This window comes from Eumetopias jubatus, unplaced genomic scaffold (assembly GCF_037043125.1).
Source record: "Eumetopias jubatus isolate StellerSeaLion01/CBP00866 unplaced genomic scaffold, mEumJub1_p1.0 scaffold_6, whole genome shotgun sequence".
Taxonomy (NCBI): Eukaryota; Metazoa; Chordata; class Mammalia; order Carnivora; family Otariidae; genus Eumetopias; species Eumetopias jubatus.
In genome coordinates this window covers 142,370,300-142,395,106 of record NW_028274812.1, presented here as the reverse complement: position 1 = coordinate 142,395,106, position 24,807 = coordinate 142,370,300, and positions in this window count along the sequence as shown.

Below are 24,807 nucleotides of genomic sequence, written 5' to 3'. Positions count from 1 at the left end.
CATAAGAAGTGTAGAAAGAATGTATATAATAGAGTTGAAATGTAGACAGAAAATATACAGGTTGTTTCCTCTATATGCATGTCAGAATGTGAAGACATGAGAAGCAGACCAGCAGCTACAGCTGACAAAATGTAATGAGAGCAAGAAATAAATGTTTGTTATTCTAAATCAATGGGATTATAGGGTCATTGCTATTGAAGCAAAAATGAAAAATATAAAAGTCTGGACCAGACGAAATTGGTACCAGAAGCACAGTGATGACTTAACAATACATAAACTATGAGATACTGGTCTTGGAGCCAGGTGGGGAAGTGGTGAGGAAAATATTATTCGAGTCTGAGAAAAAGGATAGTATGTGTTATGCAGTGGTGCAATATTGATTTAAAATATCTTCTGTGATAGCAGAGAAGTCAGCTAAACAATCTATTGAACTCGTGGCTTCAGGCAAAGAGATTGCAAAGTAAAGATTTTGCTAGGGTGCCTGGATTGTTATTATTAGCTGACTTTGACGAGGTATTAACGTGAAAAAGAAACCCAACAGAAGTAGGATGAAACTATAGAGAGAGAATCCAGAAACACCAGTTCTAGCAGAGTTGAAAGATGCAATTATTTTTTTCATCTGTAACTAGTAAAAGAAAATACTGACAAATACTCAAGCAACAGTATATTATATATCTCAAGGTATATCTCTTGTATATCTCAAATCTTGAGTATGATCATCACCCACTTGCTTAAACATGACTTAAGATTGCCCACAGAAAATCTTTTAGTTAGGGGGAAAATGCTAAGAATACAGAGAATATGTGTGTGGCTCACCCAGGAAACCAGTAAACTCAAAATAAATCTATGGAGAGGTATGTCTCAAAAAAATAAATAAATAAATAAAATTCTGAGAGTTGTTTGGAAGCCAATAAAAGTTTGACAGATTATACTGGCAAAGGTAGCACCAAACTGGATTAAGAAAGAAAGACTATGGCAACTGAAAGCCTAAAACGATTTTTGTGGCCCCAGATTTTTCCCATGAGATCTTACACTGATAAATTTGCTCAGTCTCCAAGAGGACATATTCTCTAATGTTTCCTGCAGACATGGCCAACGAAGATGGGAGAAAGGGAAGAACATCCCAGAAGATGAAGCCAAGGGTATAGGAAATAATGAAAAGAGAACTATCAGAACTAGGGTCTATCAAGGAATTTCATTTTTGTTATAGCACCAATGTTGACTGATAATTTGGTCTATTTATGGGAAAATCAAAATGCAGCTATAAAATAATTATATGTATTTCATAATTAGCTTTAACAAATTTAAAAAAGCACTGCTTTGAGCTGATTTTGCTTTAGTAATAGGAACCTCATTATTAAAAGCATAACAAAAGAACTGTATCTATTTAATAATATCAGAGATTTAAACGTAGTGAATGAGTGACTTTTTTAGTGTTTTCATTTTAGAAAATAAAGCACATAATTTAAGGTAGCCTCAAGACTAAAAAATAAAGTCAGACTAAAACAGGATTAAATTTTTCCATTTACATGCCATATAATCAAGTTTTTATCCTAGTCTGATAATTGTCTTATCAATGCAGAATTTAATCCATTTATGTTTAATTACTAATACATTTGGTTTAAATCTACCATTTTTGTCATTTGTTTACATTTGTCTACTATTGCGGTGCCTGTGTGGCTTAGTTGGTTAAGCGTCCAACTCTTGACTTTGGCTCAGGTCATGACCTCAGGGTTGTGAGATCGAGCAGCATGCTGGGCTCTGCACTGGGCGTGGAGCCTGCTTAAGATTCTCTCTCCCTCTGCCCCTCCCCCACCTCTAAAAATAATTTAAAAATTAAAAATATATATTTGTCTATTATTCCATTATTTGCCCTTGTTGGTTTCTTTTAAATTAATCAAGGATTTCTATTACTTATATCATTTATCATTCCATTATATGATAGTTTACTTTTCTTTCTGCAACTCTGTCCTTCCTCCTGGGATCAACATCCTTCATTATGAACGAAATTGAGAATTTTTATGATGCATTTGTGATGGTGAAAAATTCTCCACTTTCATTTCTGTGGAAGAGTTTTCAGTCTGCTCTCCCATTTGAAGAATATTTTCACTAAGTACTGAATTCATGGTTGGCATGTAATTTCCTTACCCAATTTAAAGTATTGTCTGCTATCATCTGACTCCCATCATTTCTGTTGAAAAGAGATCCATCAGTATTACTGATGCTCCTTTTAATATAATTTTTTTACTCCACTGTTTCCTTTTTGTCTTTTTAAATTTTTGTAATCTTTTATCAATTTGATTATAATGTGCCTCAGGATAGTTTGGCCTCAGTATAAATCCTCCTGTTTTGAATTCAGGAAGGACCTTGAAACTGTGTTTTTGAAGACTTTTCTTCATTTTGAAAATTCTTGTTCAGAGTTTATTCAGTTTCATATGGCTCTTCACATTTTTTCCATATTTTCCATTTTTCTTCTTTGCATCAGTATGGTCACGTTATATTGTCCTGTCTTCCTGTTCACAAATCCTGGTTTGCTTTGTCTAATCCATGGAAACAATCTAACAAATTGTAAATTTCAGACACTGTATTTTTTAATTCCAATATTCAATTTGATTCTTTCCTTTAGAGATTTCAAATCTCTGCTTAAATTCCCCAATTTCCTCCAAGTTTCCCAAATATTCATAATTATTTTAACAATGCTGTCTGATAACTGCATTATTATCTGAATCACATTGGGGTCAGTATCTACTGCCATTTTTTCCCCTTGGTTTTCAGTCATTTGCTCATGTTATTTCCTACACCCCAATTTCTTAATTATTCATAGAAACTCTCTGAGACATGGCCTCTTCACCCAAAGAGAGACAAAATTTTCTTTGGCAGGCAGAGAGAATACAGGTATACCACCTTGACCCTGTGAGAGGTTTATAAGATGTTTTCTTGGGACTGGTCTATATTACAGGTTTCCCTTGTCCTTTGGTATGACCCTTACTCCTAGAAGTGGCCTTTTCTTAAGTGTCAACTAAAAGTTTGGGTAGTTACCAGAGTCCATCCACTTTGGCACATTCTGAACTCCAATTTTTATGTCTCTATCAGTCACAACTGCTCAAATCCCTGCTGCTGCTATCAGCATGGAGTTTAGAATTTTCCTCTGGACACGTACAACTCACACGAAGTTAAGGATTTCAATGCAAAATTTTTGAACTCATTTCTCTACAGTTTTTCCCTCTCTAGGATTTTGACCTTCACATCCTAACAATTTTGGCAGCCCCAGGTTACACCCTCTGTCTTCTTAAACCAGTGAGACTACTGTTCCCCACTCAGACACAAGAGTTCCCCATTACTATCACCTGGCAAATGCCCTGAAGGAAGAAGTCAGTGTGACATTGAAGCAAATCTTGATGAACACCCCTTCAGTCAGGGATTGCAGCACCTTAAGTACTGCATTAGTTCCCCTCCAATGGCTTTGAACTTTTCCAGAATGCATTTTGTCTAGCTTTTGTAATTGTGCTTGGGAAAAGCACTGGTATGATTCAAGGTACTCATTTATGGCTGGAACCAGAAATCCTCTGTGAACACTTTCAAGATTCCCTCCTTGTCCTTAATTTTTAGCATTTCATTGCGGTATGCCTAGGTTTGGTTTACTTTTTTTTTTTTTCCCTACATTGCTTTTGTGAGACTTGTTGAATCTTTGGCTTGATGTGTTTGATCCATTTTGTCTAGTTCTCAAACCTCTATTTTTTATTAATAAACCATTTCTTTTCCCCTCAGATTTTGACTACATATATGTTAAGTTAATTCACTGTTTTCCATGTATCTATCGTTTTCCATATTTCCATCCCTTTTCTCTCTTCATGCCTTAGTATTAATAATTTCTTCTGACTTGCTTTAATTCTTTTTTAATTTTTTTTTTTAAAAACTAGAAACAGATCCATAGATCCAGTGTTCTCTTGAGCTAGTCAAATCTGTTCTTAAACCCCCATATCCACACCTTCACTTGTTATTTTTTTAAACTTTTCCATTCACTGCAATTATCCTTTAATTTAGTAAATAATTTCTTGAATATTTTCAGAGATATTTTCAAGTACATTGTCTAAAAACTGCAATATCCAGATGACTTTGTTTCTATTTATTGCTACTTCATCTCATTTTTGTTCAAATTATCTAGTCGTCTGGTGTGCCCCGTTATTCTTTATTATATGCTAGGCATTGTTTATAAAACATTAAAGAGATAATTTGAGTCTCCAGAGGATATTTTCCTATGTCTGGATCACATTTTGTTCCTGGAACCCAGTTAAGCTAGATCACATTTCATTTGGTCAGGTATTTTCCTAACTTGAATCTGAATTTAAGTTGATCTTCTATTTGCCCAGAATTATGACTTGGCTTATGTTCTTTTCACTTCTCTTCCTAGTGTGCAACTCTTTTAAGGTCCCAATCAACAACCTGGAATGTCTCCTAGGGCTTCAATGTTGGGGACCCTGAACATTACTTTTAGTCTCCTCAGACTAGGAAACACACCAGAGCTCTGCAGAGTGTCCAACACTCATCTGCTGCTTGAAATTACCATGAGATTTTGTTTTGTTTTGTTTTGTTTTTAACAGGAAAAGCAGCATCATGTATGGGGTTTACTTCCTTATGGCTCTCTAATCTCTAAGATCTTGGACTAAGTGCTAGCCCCCCAAAATGAGAAAGACTAAAATCCTCCCACTTTCCACTTTCAAATCACGAGGAGGAGTCAGAATGTAACAAGAGAGTTTTAGTACATTATACTAAAGGCATGAACAGCATCACATGGAAACACAAAGCAAATTATGGCATGTTACTGATGGATTCCTAAAAGAGGTAGACTGTAGAGTTTTAACTAGAAATAAGATAGTCTTTCATCCTATTTACCCATGACAATTTCAGTTTATGGCTGGGGTTCTAAAGAATTAGCAAGTGCCTACTTTTACTCTCAAACATGTCCCAGTTTTAAATGTCTATAATAAGGGAAGCCTGGGTGGCTCAGTCGGTTAAGTGGCTGCTTTCAGCGCAGGTCATGATCCCAGGGTCCTGGGATCAAACCGTGCACTGGGCTCCCTGCTTGGCGGAGAGCCTGCTTCTTCCTCTCCCTCTGCCAGCCGCTCTGCCTACTTGTGCTCTCTATCTCTGTTAAATAAATAAATAAAAATCTTTGAAAATAAATAAATAAATAAAGGTCTATCATAAGTTATAAATTATGTAAGTTCGCCATGGCCATGTTATTATTTCAGCCATCAAGAAAAATGGATGAGGGTGTACAGGAGTGAAGACATTTTAGGAACAAAAAAGGTCTATAAAAGACCCAGAAATGAAGCATCATGCTGTGTCCAGGTACTACAACTTGAACAACAATATTAGGGATACACATAAGAGCAATGAGTAGAAATGGGTCTGAAGATGCAGACACCTCCAGATTGAAAGTGAGGGGATGGAAAACGATTTACCATGCTACTGGACATCAAAAGAAAGCTGGGTGGCAATCTTTACATCAGACAAATTAGATCTGAAACCAAAGACTATAATAAGAGATGAGGAAGGACACTATATCATACTTGAAGGGTCTATCCAACAGGATCTAACAATTATAAATATCTATGCCCCTAACATGGGAACAGCCAATTATATAAGCCAATTAATAACAAAATCAAAGAAACACATCGACAACAATAAAATAATAGTAGGGGATTTTAACACCCCCCTCGCTGAAATGGATAGATCATCGAAGCAAAAGATCAGCAAGGAAATAAAGACTTTAAATGACACACTGGACCAAATGGACTTCACGGATATACTCAGAACATTCTATCCCAAAGCAACGGAATACACATTCTTCTCTAGCGCCCATGGAACATTCTCCAGGACTGATCACAACCTAGGTCATAAATCAGGTCTCAACCGGTACCAAAAATTGGGATCATTCTCTGCATATTTTCAGACCACAATGCTTTGAAACTAGAACTCAGTCACAAGAGGAAAGTCAGAATGAACTCAAATACATGGAGGCTAAAGAGCATCCTACTAAAGAATGAATGGTCAACCAGGAAATTAAAGAAGAATTTAAAAAATTCATGGAAACCAATGAAAATGAAAACACAACTGTTCAAATCTTTGGGATGCAGCAAAGGCGGTCCTAAGAGGAAAGTATCTAGCAATAAAAGCCTTTCTCAAGAAACAAGAAAGGTCTCAAATACAGAACCTAACCCTACACCTAAAGGAGCTGGAGAAAGAACAGCAAATAAAGACTAAACCCAGCAGGAAAAGAGAAATAATAAAGATCAGAGCAGAAATCAATGAAATAGAAACCAAAAGAACAGTAGAACAGATCAATGAAACTAGGAGCTGGTTCTTTGAAAGAATTAATAAGATTGATAAACCCCTGGCCAGACTTATCAAAAACAAAAGAAAAATGACCCAAACAAATAAAATCATGAATAAGAGAGGAGAGATCACAACCAACACCAAAGAAATACAAACAATTATAAGAACATATTATGAGCAAATATATGCCAGCAAATTAGACAATCTGGATGAAACGGATGCATTCCTAGAGATGTATAAGCTACCAAAACTGAACCAGGAAGAAATAGAAAACCTGAACAGACCCCTAACCACTACAGAAATTGAAGCAGTTATCAAAAATCTCCCAACAAACAAGAGCCCAGGGCCAGATGGCTTCCCAGGGGAATTCTACCAAACATTTAAAGAAGAATTAATACCTATTCTTCTGAAACTGTCCCAAAAAAAGGAAATGCAAGGAAAACTTCCAAACTTATTGCATGAGGCCAACATTACCTTGATCCCAAAATCAGACAAAGACCCCATCAGACCAATATCCCTGATGAACATGGATACAAAAATTCTCACCAAAATACTAGCCAATAGGATCCAGCAGTACATTAAAAGGATGATTCACCACAACCAAGTGAGATTTATCCCTGGGCTGCAAGGTTGGTTCAACATGCACAAATCAATCAATGTGATACAATACATTAATAAAAGAAAGAACAAGAACCATATGATCCTCTCAATAGATGCAGAAAAAGCATTTGACAAAGTACAGCATTCTTTCTTGATCAAAACTCTTCAGAGTGTAGGGATAGAGGGTACATACCTCAACATCATAAAAGCCATCTATGAAAAACCCACAGTGAACATCATTCTCAATGGGGAAAAACTGAGAGCTTTCCCCCTAAGGTCAGGAACGCGGCAGGGATGTCCACTATCACCACTGCTACTCAACACAGTACTAGAAGTCCTAGCCACAGCAATCAGAAAACAAAAAGAAATAAAAGGCATCCAAATCAGCAAAGAAGAAGTCGAACTCTCACTCTTTGCAGATGATATGATACTTTATGTGGAAAACCCAAAAGACTCCAAGCCAAAACTGCTAGAACTCATATAGGAATTCAGTAAGGTGGCAGGATATAAAATCAATGTGCAGAAATCAGTTGCATTTCTATACAACAACAAAATAGAAGAAAGAGAAATTAAGGAGTCAATCCCATTTACAATTGCACCCAAAACCATAAGATACCTCGGAATAAATCTAACCAAAGAGGCAAAGAATCTGTACTCAGAAAACTATAAAATACTCATGAAAGAAATTGAGGAAGACACAAAGAAACGGAAAGACATTCCATGCTCCTGGTCTGGAAGAACAAATACAGTGAAGATGTCAATGCTACCTAGAGCAATCTACACATTTAATGCAAACCCTATCAAAATACCATCTACTTTTTTCAAGGAAATGGAACAAATAATCCTAAAATTTGTATGGAACCAGAAAAGACTCCTAACAGCCAGAGGAATGTTGAAAAAGAAAAGCAAAGCTGGTGGCATCACAATTCCGGACTTCAAGCTCTATTACAAAGCTGTCATCATCAAGACAGTATGGTACTGGCACAAAAACAGATACATAGATCAATGGAACAGAACAGAGAGCCCAGAAATGGACCCTCAACTCAATGGTCAACTAATCTTCGACAAAGCAGGAAAGAACGTACAATGGAAAAAACACAGTCTCTTCAACAAATGGTGTTGGGAAAATTGGACAGCCACATGCAGAAGAATGAAACTGGACCATTTCCTTACATCACACACAAAAATAGACTCCAAATGGTTGAAAGACCTAAATGTGAGACAGGAGTCCATCAAAATCCTAAAGGAGAACACAGGCAGCAACCTCTTCGACCTCAGCCGCAGCAACTTCTTCCTAGAAACATCGCCAAAGGCAAGGGAAGCAAGGCCAAAAATGAACTATTGGGACCTCATCAAGATAAAAAGCTTTTGCACAGCAAAAGAAACAGTCCACAAAACCAAAAGACAACCGACAGAATGGGAGAAGATATTTGCAAATGACATATCAGATAAAGGGCTAGTATCCAAAATCTATAAAGAACTTATCAAACTCAACACCCAAAGAACAAATAATCCAATCAAGAAACGGGCAGATGACATGAAGAGACATTTTTCCAAAGAAGACATCCAAATGGCCAACAGACACATGAAAAAGTGCTCAACATCGCTCGGCATCAGGGAAATCCAAATCAAAACCTCAATGAGATACCACCTCACACCAGTCAGAATGGTGAAAATTAACACGTCAGGAAACGACAGATGTTGGCAGGGATGCGGAGAAAGGGGAACCCTCCTACACTGTTGGTGGGAATGCAAGCTGGTGCAGCCACTTTGGAAAACAATATGGAGGTTCCTCAAAAAGTTGAAAATAGAGCTACTGTAAGACCCAGCAGTTGCACTACTGGGTATTTACCCCAAAGATACAAATGAAGTGACCTGAAGGGGTACGTGCAACCCAATGTTTATAGCAGCAATATCCACAATAGCCAAACTATGGAAAGAGCCAAGATGTCCAACAACAAATGAATGGATAAAGAAGATGTGGTATATAGATGCAATGGAATATTATGCAGCCATCAAAAAAGAAAGAAATCTTGCCATTTGCAACAAAATGGATGGAACTAGAGGGTATTATGCTGAGCGAAATAAGTCAATCAGAGAAAGACGTGTATCATATGACCTCACTGATATGAGGAATTCTTAATCTCAGGAAACAAACTGAGGGTTGCTGGAGTGGTGGGGGGTGGGAGGGATGGGGTGCCTGGGTGATAAGACATTGGGGAGTGTATGTGCTATGGTGAGCGCTGTGAATTGTGTAAGACTGATGAATCACAGACCTGTACCTCTGAAACAAATAATACATTATATGCTAAAAAAGAAAAAAAAAAAAGACAGTAGTAGGAAGGGAAAAATAAAGGGGGGGAATCCGAGGGCGAGACAAACCATGAGAGACGATGGACTCTGAGAAACAGACTGAGGGTTCTAGAGGGGAGGGGGTGGGGGGACGGGTTAGCCTGGTGATGGGTATTAAGGAGGGCATGTATTGAATGGAGCACTGGGTGTTATGCACAAACAATGAATCATGGAACACTACATAAAAAACTAATGATGTATGGTGCTGTATGGTGATTAACATAACAAAATAACAAAAAAAAGAAATGGGTCTGAAGATAATAGCAAGGGATGGAACAGGAGAGACAGTGGAAGGTTATATTTCTGTAGGCAACTGAAAGCCACTGACAGGCAGACATATGGCCAAAGGAGATTTTGCAGGTCACAACAATAACTCACGTGAGAGATGTTGTTGACATAAATAAAGACACAGGGAATAAAGAACAGATTCAGGAAACGTACAGAAAGCAAAATCAAATCACATTTAGTGAGTAGAGGCAGAGGCACAGGATGAATCCACACACTCAGTGTGGCCAGGGAACTGCGACAACAAATATTTCTAAAGAAATTTTACCAAAAAATTATATGAAATGTATGCCTTCTGCTGTGAGCAATCCATCCTACTATTGTTACACAGATAAGAAAAGCCCAAGGGAAGGTGGAGGAGGGGTTCACAACACAGAAAAAACAAAACAAAACAAAACAAAAAACTGATCCAGTCCTTACTTCTAAAACAATTGCAAACTGGCTTGAGTATTTCAGAACATCTGTTGTTATGGAGGAATGTTATGGAGGAATTAACACCCTCAACACATGGGCATTGTTCTTTTTCTGGAAGGACGCTGTATTAGTCAGCTCGGGCGACCATAACAAAATACCACAGACTGGGTGGCTTGAAAAATTAAAAAAAAAAAAAAATTATTTCTCCCAGTTGTGGAGGCTGGGAAGTCCAAGATGCCAGCTGGTTTGACTCCGAATGAGAGCCTTTTGCCTGGTTCCTTCAGACTTTCCTTCTAGCTGTGTCCTCACATAGGAGTGGGGTGACTGAAAGAGCTTTCTTTTCCTTTAAGGCCGCATGCCCATCAAATTAGGGTCAAACTTTATGAACTAATTTAACCTTAATTACCTCTTAAAGACCCTATCTCCAGATACGGTCACATGGTCGGGGGGGTGGGGGGGTTCAGGGCTTTAACATATGGATTTGGGGGAGACACAATTCAGTCCATCGCAGACACATACTGCTCTTCCATGATTTCCTCGTGTTACTTCAGGTTTGTGCCCGGGTAAGCCAGTGAGGGGTGTTGATAATCTAAAGAATCCACGGGAGAGAAATCAGCCGGAACCTCTTCACTGCCTTCTGAAAAGGCAACTGCAAACACAAATGTTCATGCTTTAGCAGCTACGACAGGGGAAAAAAAAAAAAAAAACCAGCAAGAAACAGAATTAAAAACTTAAGTCAATATAATCACACGAACAGCAGGGCACTGTATCCTCTTCAGAGGCCTGCTGGTGGAGGAGGGAAACTTGCCTGGCACGGGTGATCTCAGAGCCGCTGCCATGGGGGCACCGTCCTAGGAAGGTGGGCACCAGAAGCAGCCCTCTGGCCGCGCACCTGCCCGACTACGGATGCAGTGTGCGTAGCGCCCGCCAGACGCCACACTGTTTCTTATTCCTAGCATTCCACCCTAGCAGATACTCATTTTCAAAAACATTTATTGAGGCATATTTTAAATGTAATAATTGCACCCATGTTAAGTACCTAAGTCAGTGAATTTTAGTACATTTACAAACCTACACAACCACCCATCTAATTTCTGAACATTTAAATCACCCTGAGAAGAAACTTAGGTGCCATTCTACCACTCCCCATTCCTCTGGCCCAGCCTAGCCAGCCACCTATTTTGTCTCTATAGACATTCATTTTTAAGAGGACCCTGAGAGTATACAGCTTTCTTCCATTTAAATTATTTCTCTTTATTTAGCCTTAAATCACCTAAGGAAATAAATGATGGATCTGATTCCAACACAGTGGCCTTGTACCCAAGAGTCTGCTCTTCCCAGGAGGGATCACACACGTGGATGGGGACAGAGAAAGAGCCCAGTGGGTTAGCATACTGTTGAGGGTTTCCACTTCTGCTGTAGCTCCGTATCAATCTGCTCCCTCAAACTGAGGGGGGCGGCACCCCACGGAGGCTCTGTTGGCAAGGCCCATCTGCTAATTCTATTTATCTGGGCAAATGAGAGACCAGTTCGCTAGCCGGCTGTTTCTATTGGCCAAAATGAAAAATCAGCACACGAGAAGAAAAGGAGGGAAACAGGTCTGGGAGCTCTGCCTCCGTGGCAGTGGATAACCCTCTCTGTCCTTCCCCCCATGGGATAAAATACAGCCATGTCTCCTGGTATCACCAACATAAATCCACCTGCACCCGTAAGCAAGTTTGTGACAGTGCAGCTGACTTGACGACAGTTCGGGGCCTGGTTAATGGTGTAGGCTTCATGTGTGTTCCGTTTTGCCGGTTCCTATCCTGTTTTACCTATGATTGTGCAAAATTAATAGTTATGAAACACTGACTATATATTCGATATTAGAAGAATAGGGAAACATGGTCACCACAGCCTCCACCATCCAGGGTCTAAGGTAAGACATTTAAGTCAGTAAACCTCAGTAAGGGGCACTTAGGATGTGAAGTCAGCAGAAAGTATAGTGGATACTTGAGACGAGTGTGCAGATTCTGGGGGAAAAAAAAAAACCCTCAACATTATAATTCCTATGATCTGTTTTAAATCACAATATTTAGTACATTTTGAAATTTGAAGAAATATTTAAGAATGAGATTTTTACATTAATCAAACACACGAATTTAAAGACTCATCACTTGAATAAAGGGGAGCATAAAATTCATGCTTGAAGAGAGTTAACAAGTGGTAATGCTGTGAAAGCTCAGAGAGATTGCTTGGCTAGCTCTGGAGGGCTTCATGGAGGAGGGGTATCTGAGATGGGCAAAGGAAGCTTGTGTCACATGGGACAGGCAGGCACAGAGCACAGATTTGGAAACCCAGGGTGTGTTTAGGGAGCAGATGGTATACCAAACAGGAAGCTTCAATCACACAATTCCCAGAGGCACAGCTGCTTAACCCCGAATGGCAGGGAAACGTGATCAAGGACCTGGGTAGAGTTCCTGGCAATTCTAAGAAATGGCACCAAGAATAAAAAAGGCCCAGGCTTGGTGATTTTGCAGATAGGAGACAATCTGGAAGAGCAAAGGGCAAAGAGGAGAGACATAAGAACGACACCAGACTCCACAAACAAGAAACGCGATGGCATCGGTGGAAATGAGGACGTAGGCCAGACTTGGTCTGGAAGATAGTATGACTGAGAGCCTGAGTCAGCACATGGGGCACACTGACTGCAAACTACAGGCTCCTCACGTCCTTCAGCAGAACTCCAAGATGCGGCTGTACCGCATTGTGACAGGACCGACCCCCCACACTGCACGTGCTGCCCTCAAGGGGCCCATGCACTGGTGGCCAGGCTCACTTCCCACCTTCATTCTCCCCTGCCAGAAAAGGGGCAGCCGACGAGCAACCTGGTTGACCTGTTTCAGACTCACCAGATACAAAGACCCCTTTAAATGGCCTTCTTGGGGCGCCTGGGTGGCTCAGCCAGTTAAGCCACTGACTCCTGATTTTGGTTCAGGTCATGATCTCAGGGTCCTGAGACCAAGCCCCACGTTGGGCTCTGCTCTCGGCAGTCTGCTTAAGATTTCCTGTCTCTCCCTCTCCTTCTGCTCATCCCCTACTCACATGTTTTCTCTCTCAAATAAATAAATAAATAAATAAATAAATAAATATCTTTATAAAAAATAATAAATGGCCTTCTCTATGCCTCTTTTATTTTATATATTCTTTAGTGGACTATACGTCCTGTTCACAAAATTACAGTTAAGACAAAAGCAGCTCTCTAGTGGAAAGAACGCAGGGTTTCCTTTTGGACAGAACAGAGTTAGAAGACCAGTTTCACCTCCTTGACCTTGCTTTCTGACCTTGAAAATGGAATCCTAAGTTCGATGTTAGTGTGAGGATTAAGCATGTAAATAGCATACTTCAGACTCCTGGCTTAGTTCATACAGCTTAGTATGTATTTTCCTCTTCTTAAGAGCCCACAGTGGAACACCAAAAGATGAACCCAAAAGTTTACTGTTGGCTAAAGAAACTGAGGTTGGCAAACCGTGCTAAGTTAGAAACTGGAAACACAGAATAGGAGGTTCCTAAATATTAATGGCACCAAGGATACTTATTAACAGTTTGGACCCTTAGCTATATGCTGTTTCTTGCCCACATGTATGTTTCACCACACCCTACAGGATAAGAAACTCTTCAAGGTCAGATCTGGCAAATCATTTGAGTCCACTGGATCTCAAGCACGGCAGGTGCAGAATCACAGACCTAAAAGGCATTTGCTGGAGTAATAGCAAAATATCACACAGAGTAGGAGGTATAAACAACAGAAAGGTATTTTCTCATGGTTCTGGCAGCTGACAGCCTGAGATCAAAGTCTCGTGCAGGTTGGTTCCTTCCAAGGCCCCTCTCCTCAGCTTGTACACGGTCCTCTGTGTACACCTATGTCCAAATGACACCTGTTATCCTGGATTAGGGCCCACTCTCAGGATCTCATTTAAACTGAATTATCTCTTTAAAGGTAGAAACTTCCAGTTACAAAATAAAGTCATGGGTATGTCATGCACAGCACCGTGACTATGGTTACTAATACTATATTGCATATTTGAAGTTCTTAAAAGAATAGATCTTAAAAGTTCTCATCACACACAAAAATGTTTGCATTTATGATGGTGATGGGTATTACCTAGAATTAGTGGGGTGATCATTTGTAGATATTTATGTACAAATATCAAATCATTAGGCTATACACCTGACACATAATGTTATATATCAATTATACCTCAATTAACAACAAAGACTGTATCTCTAAAACAGTCACATGCTAAAAAATGTGGGGATTAAAACTTCAACATATGAATTTAGAAGGGACACGATTTAGCCCCTATCAGGAGTCTTACACAGAATAGCTTTTTCTGGTTTGCAAACCAGTACATCATTCCCCATCTCATTTGCCATTCAAACGACCCAGAATGGCAGGTGAGACAGTCACCAACTCCATTTATCAGGTTCACACGATAGTCCGTTGAGCCAGGACTCAAAGAGCCAGGAATCAGATAGTCCGTTGAGCCAGGACTCAAAGCGCCAGGAATCAGAGTCTAAATATAGTGCTCTTTTCATGTCGCTCTACCTCTCTGTGACGAGGGGCTGACAGCAAGCTCAGAGAAGGCACTGGTGACCTGCTAACTGTGTGTTCAACGGGAGACCAATCGCTCTACGTTTCTTTTCATCTCGAAGCTTCGATGGCTCTCATTTCTCCTTCACACCACTTTGGCATACAGCACAATGCCAGACACACAGTGGCTGCTCAGTATATTTGGATTTAATTGAAGCCAATTAAGCTTCACCATGCAGACTACACACATTATCCAGTGCCCCTTAAAATATCCAAACTACTTGTCTCGAGGCTCTTAACTCTCAAGGTCTCACAGCGCTCTGCTCGCAAATCCTTAACACAGCGACGTGGAGTACGAAGATGAAATGTAATCTACTGTCCTTTTAATAGGTGCTCGTTACCAAATAAGGGCATTCTCTCTCTCCCTCTCTTTCTCTCTGTCAAAACGTTAAACGGAAAGAGCAATTCAATTTTATGGAGAGAGGTCAAGTGTTTGCTTTCGCCCCACTCCCACGTTTTAAGGCCATCATTTAAAATGCCTAAGTAATTTCCATTAAACCAACCTGTGAAAGTAAAAAGTGCTATATAATACAAATACAAAGCCTTTGAGACCAGAGATTCTGTATGGATTTTCTATAATCCATGCGAGCACTTCATAATATGTACCCGAAACAGCACAGCATTTACTGCATCAAGTTTCAGATCAGAAATATAAACTGAGTAAAAAAGTTCAACCTGGCCGAAGTAAAAAATGTGGGCATGATCAGCTTTAAGGAAAATGCTAAGTAAGGAAAGTTTATTTGCCCAAGGAGCATTTCATTTAATCTCCTCTTTTCTACACTGGGGTTCTTGGAACCTCAAGATATCCTCCAGTATGTAAATTCCTTACATTTTCAGGGTCTAGATCTTTCCTTCATTTTTTCTTATATCCCAAAACCACCCCAATGTGGTATATATCTGATTCAAAATAAAACCGGAATATAAATCTGAATAATCAATCCACTTCTTTATTATATGTTTTGTTTTTTTTTAATTTGAGAGTGAGAGAAAGAGAGAGTATGAGTGGGCGGGGGGGTGAGTGGCAGAGGGAGAGGGAGAAGCAGACTCCACTCTGAGCAGGGAGCCAACTCAGGACTCAATCCCAGAACCCTGAGATCATGACCTGCGCTAAAGGCAGACGCTTAACCGACTGAGCCACCCAGGTGCCCCTATTATGTATTTTAAAATGAGACATCAAAAAGGCAATCACTAAACAGAGAATTTCAGAATTAATTAGTGACAGACTCAGAATTTGAACATGGGACTTATATTTGTTACTCAATACCCATTACTCTGTCAGGGGCTCAGCAATCACTGGGTAATAAACTAATACGATGAAGTCCGCTCATTTGCAGTTGAGTCTGGACCTTGAAAATGAGTTCGCCTTTAACCAGAGATTTAAGCCTAATTTCAGAGAGTTATTGTAATAGCCCAGGAAGACAACCAAGAGAATTTCTTAAGTTTATCCAGTCATGATTTGGGCTCATTATTCTACCTATATTGACTCCTCTTCTGCTGTTTCCAAAGACAAGAGGGTTGACAGTAAGGATGGAGGCTGTGTTTCAATCCCTATGACAACACCATTACAATATAAACCATACTTTTATTTATGGCAGAATAGGATTTTGTAATATTAGCTTATACTACTTGACCCTTGCCCCATTTATTAAAGCATTTTTTAATGTGTTGCTTTAGAGAAGGCATAACACAGCAGAAGGCTGAAACAGAAAAGACAAGAGGAGTCAACTTGTTTTAACACCGTAGTCCTCAGGAGGAAAAGGACAAATCTCAAATAAGCAATAGTCTTCAGAGTATATTCAATAGCCAAAGACAGGCCACCCTACTCCCACTGTGGATGTCTCTGTCACAGAGAAGGACAGGAGACTGGGGGAGAAGCAGGGGTGTTTAACCTCTGCGGACTTCTGAGAAATACTGGTGAGATGTGGGTGGTGGAGAGATCCAAGAGGAAAGAGGACTTTTGCTCTTTTAGTCCTGGGAAGGAGGCAGGACAGAGGAAGAAAATATCAATCAGGTGTGTTCAGACAAAGAGGGTGTCAAAGAACCCCGCAGAGTAGCTCATGGATCAACATGATGAAGAAGGAACAGAAGTCTCTCCATGGGATCAAAAGAGGCCTCAAAATTTTTGAGGGTGAGTCAAAATTGAAGAAGCCTCATGATGGAAAAGAATGAAGGATTAAATGTAAAATAAAAAAATACACCTCCGTCCATGTCAGTGTGGATGGATGCCAGCAGAGGACATGGCAGCTTGATGCCAGGGGAGAGCAACCCGTTCCCAGCCTCCACCCTTTTGATACCCTAGCTCTACATTACCCTCTAAAACTCAGGAGCCACCTTTGGGAAAAGGGACACATCCCTAAAGTGAGTGAAATTAACATCTAGGGATCAGAGGCTCAAAAGTGAAATGGTTTAAACCAGACAGATAAGTTCCCTTTCTTGTCCACCTGAGTTGGTGTACTAAGGTTCATACCTATTAGGCATTCCTCACTATTTTGTTTTCATTCACTTCCAGTTTTTTGTCCCTGCCTCAATTAAAACCATTATAATCATCCTGCTGAACTTGAAGTTAAAACCCTCAGGCAATAGAATTATAAAAATAAAGTTATTAAATATTAAATGGAGACAAGTAAAACCATTTATGTTTTCTTTATTTCACTAAGAAGCATTAGTCTTGCAATCACATAAGTAAAGATTGGTGGGTTGTTTTTGTTTTTTGGGGTTTTTTTTGGACAAGCTGCTTTTTATATGCACAACATTCCTTCAGTACAAATATATCTGAGGCCCCATTTTTCTCTTGGTCTATGGAGACCATTCCTTGTCTTTATTAAGTCACAGCTGGTCGTGGCACACTTTTTTTCTTGTTAAAATATTTATTTTTGTTCTCAGATTGTTGAAGATAGTTGAATATTTATGTTTTAAAATATTAGGATAAATTTGAAATGACATAAAATGCCCAGAGTTTTCTATTAAGAAATTTTGTCAGTTTTGTGAAAAAACAAACACTTACATTCATCTTCAACAAGCTCTACATTAAAACAGGAATGTTGCCAACATAACAAATATATATATATATATCTACCTGCCCAAAGGCTGGTAATCAGGATACTGTCCTAAAGGTATTAACTCCCCAGCCCCTACACAAACACAAAAGGTATAGAACATGGACTATCATTCCCTGTCAAGGTGTTATAAGGTTATACAATTCAAAAATATCCCTTCTCTAGTTACATAAGTAGTCATCCAACAAGGTCATGAGCCTCTAGATGATTTCATTACTTTGGCCATGAAGGGCAAACACCATCAATAGGCAAAGAGTAAAAAGCAGAGGACTGGGGAACTGGTCTGAGAAACTAGAACCAACACCAAAGGAAGAGTGAAGAAGGAAGAAGAGGAAGCTGGCTCTGGGATTTTTGTCTCTATTTAATGTATTTGAACATTATTTTTAAAATTTCATTATGTGAAGCTTTGAAAACCTATGGCATGAGCCTTTTATACCAAAATATATGGGCATTACCAAAACAGCCATTAAGCCAGGAGACATTTTTCTCATTTTTAAAATTTTGGATGACTGAAAGGCAGAGGTCTTTTTCAATCCTCACATTTTATGATGCTTTGTGATATCCCTTTCCTGCCATTTTGTCCCATAACTTCCTTTCATCACTCTCCACAGTAAAGAGAAGCTTCTGAGCTCTGCATAGACAATATATGGTGTGGAAGAATCTTCCCTTGCTACCTGGGAAGCTGCCAGGGTGCTCAAGTACACACAGTGCATGAAAGAGAAGCTCTTTCAATGGTAGTGTGCAGGGAATAATGGGCCATTTTTGAATCCAGCTCTTCTTAATTGAGGAAAATGACTTTGAAGACCTCTAAGGTTGGACAGGACTTTATATGAGGAGGCGTGCATTTAGCAAAAGAAAAAAGGGAATTCCAGGACATTAAATTATGTGTTCAGTAGCAGTAGGAACAAAGCCAAAGAGCTGTCAAAGAATAAACCTCAGCCTTCAAAAAGGAGTCTCAAGAATCATCCGGTCCATGACCATCATTGTAAAGATGAGAAGACAAAAATCTAGAAGTTTATTCCTGAAACTAGAAACACACATTCCTCCAGAGCAGGGTTCAGCAACCTTTTTTTTTTTTTTTTTTTTTGGTAAAGGACCAGATAGTAAATACCTTTGTCACAGTTATTCAACTCTGCCGCTGTAGGCTGAAAGCAGCCATAGACAATGTGTAAATGAAAAGCCCTGCTTGAGTTCCTATGAAAATTGCAAAACAAAAGCCAAAAATATTGCAAAAACAAGCTGCAAACCAGATTCAGCCCACTGTCCCTACCATACCAAGCCACGTACCATAAGGACATTCTTCAAAATCATAGCTCACTGTTCCACTCATCACGAACTAAGGAAAACAAAAATAATTCTCCCAGTATAGCCAAAGTAGCTTTTAACTGCTTCTCTAGAATGGCTTGAAATGACCCTTAAAAGAGGGGACATTTACTTGCAGGTCGTCTTTGCCGCCATATGCAAGGAGACTGCCCGGGGAAAAAAAAGACACACAGACAAAATATTAGTCATTCCCAGCATGTTCCGACTTCTGAAGCCTGAACCATATTATGGACTTCCCAGGTTTGTGGTTTTACCTATCTTTAGTTGGGTTTCTGTCACCTGCAACCAAACATCCTGAACAACTGTCTAACTGTTGACTTATCTGGGGTTTACCACTTAGAGTAATATGATGTCTCTGTTTTGACTATCCTTAATGTAAATCCTTCACAGATTTGTTGCACACTTCTCTGTGGGCTCAAGTGGAGATTAATTTACCTACTTAAATGTAATTTAAAAAACAATCAGCACTATAAACCCATAAGAGAATATCACCTTACATTTGTGTGGAACTTTGTCTAATACACTTTTATTATAAAATTGTTCCTTACTATAATTGCATGAGCTATTCAGCAAGGTTATTATTGTCCCCATTTTATAGATGCAAAGAGAGATAGTCTAACTGTGCAACTCTCCAAGGTCTCCCATTCCTAACAAGACTAGAACTCAAGTCTTAAGAATCTCTATCTGGTGCTCTCTTTACTACACTTCCCTTTTGTGGACTGTGGACTAAAGCATGTCCTTGTCAACATTGTCATTGTTCCCTTTCAGGCAGATTCCAGCTATGACTTCCTCTGTGCTTCTACAATCTTTCATCCACATACCAATTTTCTTACATCAAGGTTATACCAAAAACTTATTGTTTCTTAGATGAGGGGCTTGGAAAATCCGATAATCGAGCATGCCGAGGATTGCATGTTAAAAGGGCTGAATCTACACTTGGTGACAACTCGAAACAATATGGGGTAGTGTGGAAATATTTTTATATACACATCTTGAATGATGTTGTGCTGCATTAGACCGGGGTTGCTGAAACAATGGCCTATGGATATTCAGAATCCCGAGGAATACCACTGCAACATGAGTAAGTAGGATACTCACATGACTTCCCTGAGTACAAATGACATGCTGTGAACTCCAAACTTTAGAAAACACAAGCTAAGATCTATAGGGGAATACTGAAACTACATTGGGATTTATTTTCCCCTTGAAAACTGGAATGAGAGATCAGTTCTTCTAAAACTGGCTTTATAAAAGGATCCTTGGCATGCTTACCAATATCTCTTCCAAATCTATAGTTCAATGAATTACTCCCAATACTCCAATGTTGGGACAATTCACACTCCTTTTCTCATGTCTGTTCCTCTTCTCTGGTTATTGGAAGAAGACTGACTTTTTCACTTTCATGAAAACAATTTAATTTTACAATTCCCAAGTATTGAGTTACCTGGCAAAGTACTTTTCATTTCTCTGTTGACTAAAAAGAATATAACTTAAATTTACCTCTCAATTTAACTTGACTAGACCTGGGGGAGACAATTTTCTCCATATGAATCCAGAACATTTGTCTTGCAGAATCTGAGGATATTAAGTAGATAGATGCCAGATAGACTTTCCACGTGATTCTTCAGTCCTTTTCTTCATTATGATCATCACAGCTAAAATTAATGAGGGCTTACTCTGCTCCAGGAATGTCCCAGGCAATTCCTATGTTGAGGCGTTATTAACACCATCTGATGTTCAGACCCAAGTCTCAGAACAGTGGGTCCATTTCAGAATCACACTTGGCAATGAGTTTTCCAGCTTCAGATAGGAACAGCTCCTTAGTCTTTGACTTTCATACTGTTGACATTTTTGAAAATTATAGTCCATTTAGTAGAATGTGCCTCCAAAAGGGGTCTATGAAGCTTCCTCATGATTAGATTCAGGTTATGTGTCTATAGCAAGGATACCACAGATATTTGTCATCGCAACCTATCTGGTGACACTTTTAACTGATGCCCTTGGAACACTGGGGGTGTTCGCTTTGATCAGTTGATTAAGGTGGTGTCCACCAGGTTTCCCACACAGAAGTTATTCCTTCTCATTTTGTCATTAGTATTTTATGGGGGTATATTTGAAAATATCTAATTATTCTATTCATTAAACCTTCAGTGTACTCACTTATGTACTAAGATGACTATGGACTTCTGATTTTGTATTTAATAGGGTCTAATAGATTACTGTCATTTCTTTGGATACTCAACTTATTCCCAATTTGGCCTCTGGGAGCCTCCTAAAGATGATTTCCGCGTCCTGTTCACATATTCCCATCATTCTTTGAGCACTTCCATACCTTCTGGCACAAGATGCTCCAGGCTCCTATTGTATACTTCCTCTAACCAAACGCTGAAATTAGTCTTTTTTTTCCAAGAAGTTCTTTCTTCTTTTACTTCTCTTAGACCATTAGAAGCTGAGACATGGCTGCAACTGCAGGGTCCTGTCCCAGGGCCCTTTCAAAGGGCAGAACTAGGGAACACACACACACACACCCCTACACACCCCTACACACATTTACCTCTCCATGCATTACTAGTTAATACAAAATCATGAGTTCTCACCAACACTATCAATTTCAATATATTCTCCTTTTCCCTATTTTTAACTTCCCTGACAATGAGAAAGTTGGCTTCCATTACCCTTTATATACATACATATACATATATACGCACACGCACACCTATTTGATCAGCCCAGCATATGCAACCAATCTCTCTTGTCCCCTTCTTTCCTGCGTCAGGGAGATGGCCTCTTCAACTCACTCTGGATCCGATACCCAGGCAAGATCACTTCCTACATAGATTTTCTCCTATGCTGCATGAGTTTTACACCTCCCCCCCAGCCCACCCCATGAAGCTGCCCCTCCATGTGGATGCCCTTCTCACTCTTCTTGATCTCTGACTCCCCAAGATAAGTCACCCCCTGCCATGTTATAGAACGTTGAATAGTAGCCCACCAAAAGATATGGCCACCCCAAACCTCAGGATGTGACCTTATTTGGAATAGGGTTCTTTGTAGATGTAACTAAGGTAAGGCTCTGGAGATCGTTTGGATTAGGGAAGGCCCTAAATCCAATGACAAGTGTTCCTTATAAGAAACAGAAAAGGAAATGACACAAAGACACAGAGGAGAGAGTGTGGCCTGTAGAATAGAGTCAGATATTGGAGTGACGTATCTACAAGCCAAGGAATGCTAAGGAATGCCGACAGCCACCCAAAAGTAGGAGAGATGCCCGGGGTAGGTTTTCACTCAGAGTCCGCAGAAGGAAACAACCCTACCTATACTTTGATTTCAGCCTTTAGGTATCCAGAACCATTAAAAAAAATATTTCTGCTTTATTAAGTCACCAAGTTCGTGATAATTTGTTGCACCAGCTCTGGGAAATGAATACAGAATTTGGTGTCAGGAATTAAGACTTGGATATATCTATTTGGGGTCTACATTTCAACCCACTACACACGTGGAGACCCCTCTTCATCCTGCTTGGGCTTCAAAACCACACTCCAGGCTATCCCCACGCATGAACATCCTCTTTACTCTGATGAAGCTCTGATACCTTCCTCCAGGCAGCCCTCCGATCAAAGCCTATTCACCCCCATGTGATGGACACCCTGCTCTGAGCCACAACCACCCCTCCTCCACCCCAGCCCGTCTCCCACTGCAGACATCTACCTTGCTCTGCCCCACACTGAGGTTCTTAATTTCTGAGATGGAAAGAGGAAGAGAGTAGAATTCCATTCACATCTTACCTCACTGTAAATTTTGGTGATGATCGGTATTGCTTACCTTTTTTTTTCTCTTACCTTCCTTCTAAGACAAAAACACAAAAGCACTTTCTAAAATAAAGGCAAAGATGTCAAAATTATGTCCATTTCCTGGTGTGAGGAAAATGCACATAATGTCCTTGACAGAGACGGAAATTCTTTTTGAAAATAGTTATCTTTCTTATTTCCAACACAGTCCTCCTTCAGCTGATCTAAGTAAATATGACATTTTAAAACAATAAATGTACTCATAAGTCCCACGTACTGAATTGAATACAGAGATAGATCACCTCATCAAGAAAAAAAAAGAAAGTCAAAGTGGCTGGAGATGTTGTCTCTCCTTTCAGCTTCTGAGACTTTTTTTTTCAGCAGCTTCAAAAGATACAGTGAAGATACAGCAGCGGGATAAAATACAAGGTTTTTGTAAAGCCATTCATAAAGCGTGATAGTCACAGGAGATCTTAGGTTTATGTTGTCATACTCTGACAATGCAGTCCTTAATGAAAACACTGTGTAAGTTCACAGTGATTAAAAGGCCCATCCTCATTGCTTCCAACAGAACATTTCAGGAGAGCTTTCCGCATTAGCCAAAACAAACAAAGCCTTTAAAACCATGTCTTGCAGTTTTATTTTTAAAAAGCTCTGTTTTTCTTTACCTCTGCCGTGAATGGCATGCCTGCAGATAAGTTAGCATCCGATGCAAGAGTACAGCAAAGTTTATGGGTCCCCCTTGTTATGTAGCACTGAACTACACAGGAAATTTTATTGCATATTTGCTGCCTTCAGCTTCCCCAGATTGTTTAACAATTCTGTGCCTCTGCGACATAAAAGATGGGCCAGAAACCTGAGGCCACGCTTTTCAGCTCCATATCGAACATGACATTGCACACTGACAGCGTTTGACAATTTGGCTTGTTCTTTTGAAGGCAATCAGATGGCAAAATGACCAGGATGCAGGAAAAAAAAAAAAAAATAACACCTTTGTGAGGCAACATTTGTAAATTGTAAAAATACAATTCCCATTATTCCCTGGCAAGTTTTAATTACAATTAGTAATGATTAATATTAATGAAAACTGTTTGCAAAGCACGCAGGAGGGACGTAGCTCGTTGGGGAATAACTCAGTACCATATACTCTTTTCTATTATGTCGTAGAGAGAGTATCTAACGTGAAATCACACCTCACCGGTCTATTTGGACTCACCAGCTTGCACTCCTTGCCAGTTTTATAGGACTAAAGAAAATTTAAAACTACAGTAGTCAATATAATCATTTCTCAAGTGGATCTATTCGTCTCTCATCAAAAAGAAAAGACAAAATAAGAGAAGAGCATTTTTCTGTGTTTGAATTACATTTAATACCATGGGAGATATAATGATGCTGAAGCCTTAAAATCTATAATGTTGCCTGCAGTGTTTGACAATACTAGCTTTAGCCTGTAGAACAAATTATAGTAAAAAAGCTTGCATATTCGGTAGTCCATCAACCTCGTTCCTCATTACTAGCAATTCCAAGTTTTGCGAATATGGTAAAAATTGATATTCATGACTATGGCTGGTTAAAAGATCCTACTCCTTCTCAAACAAAGGTTACATTTTGTCAGGCAATTTTACTGTGTATCTCTTCTGCTCTGGAGCTGTGAAAACTGGTACTATCCTATAGCATGTGTGTTATAAACATATCCCATCATATTGTAGTGTACATTATTTTAAGCTTTGATGTATAATTCACAGTACAGGGTTATAAATATATAGTCTCACATTTCGATGGCCTGAGGAGTACCTCTTCTTATATAACCCAGTATTTGTTCAGGTTTATAGTGATCTTGCATGTATAATGTGTACATATATGAAGGTACCCCTCATACACAAACATGTCACCTGCTATTTCTAGAGTAGCTAACTAGATTCCAGGTGTTACCGTATTCTACCAGGATCATACCTATGTATATTGCCTCATTTAATTCTAACAATTAACATGCATTTCAAATGGCATTATTTTAAAG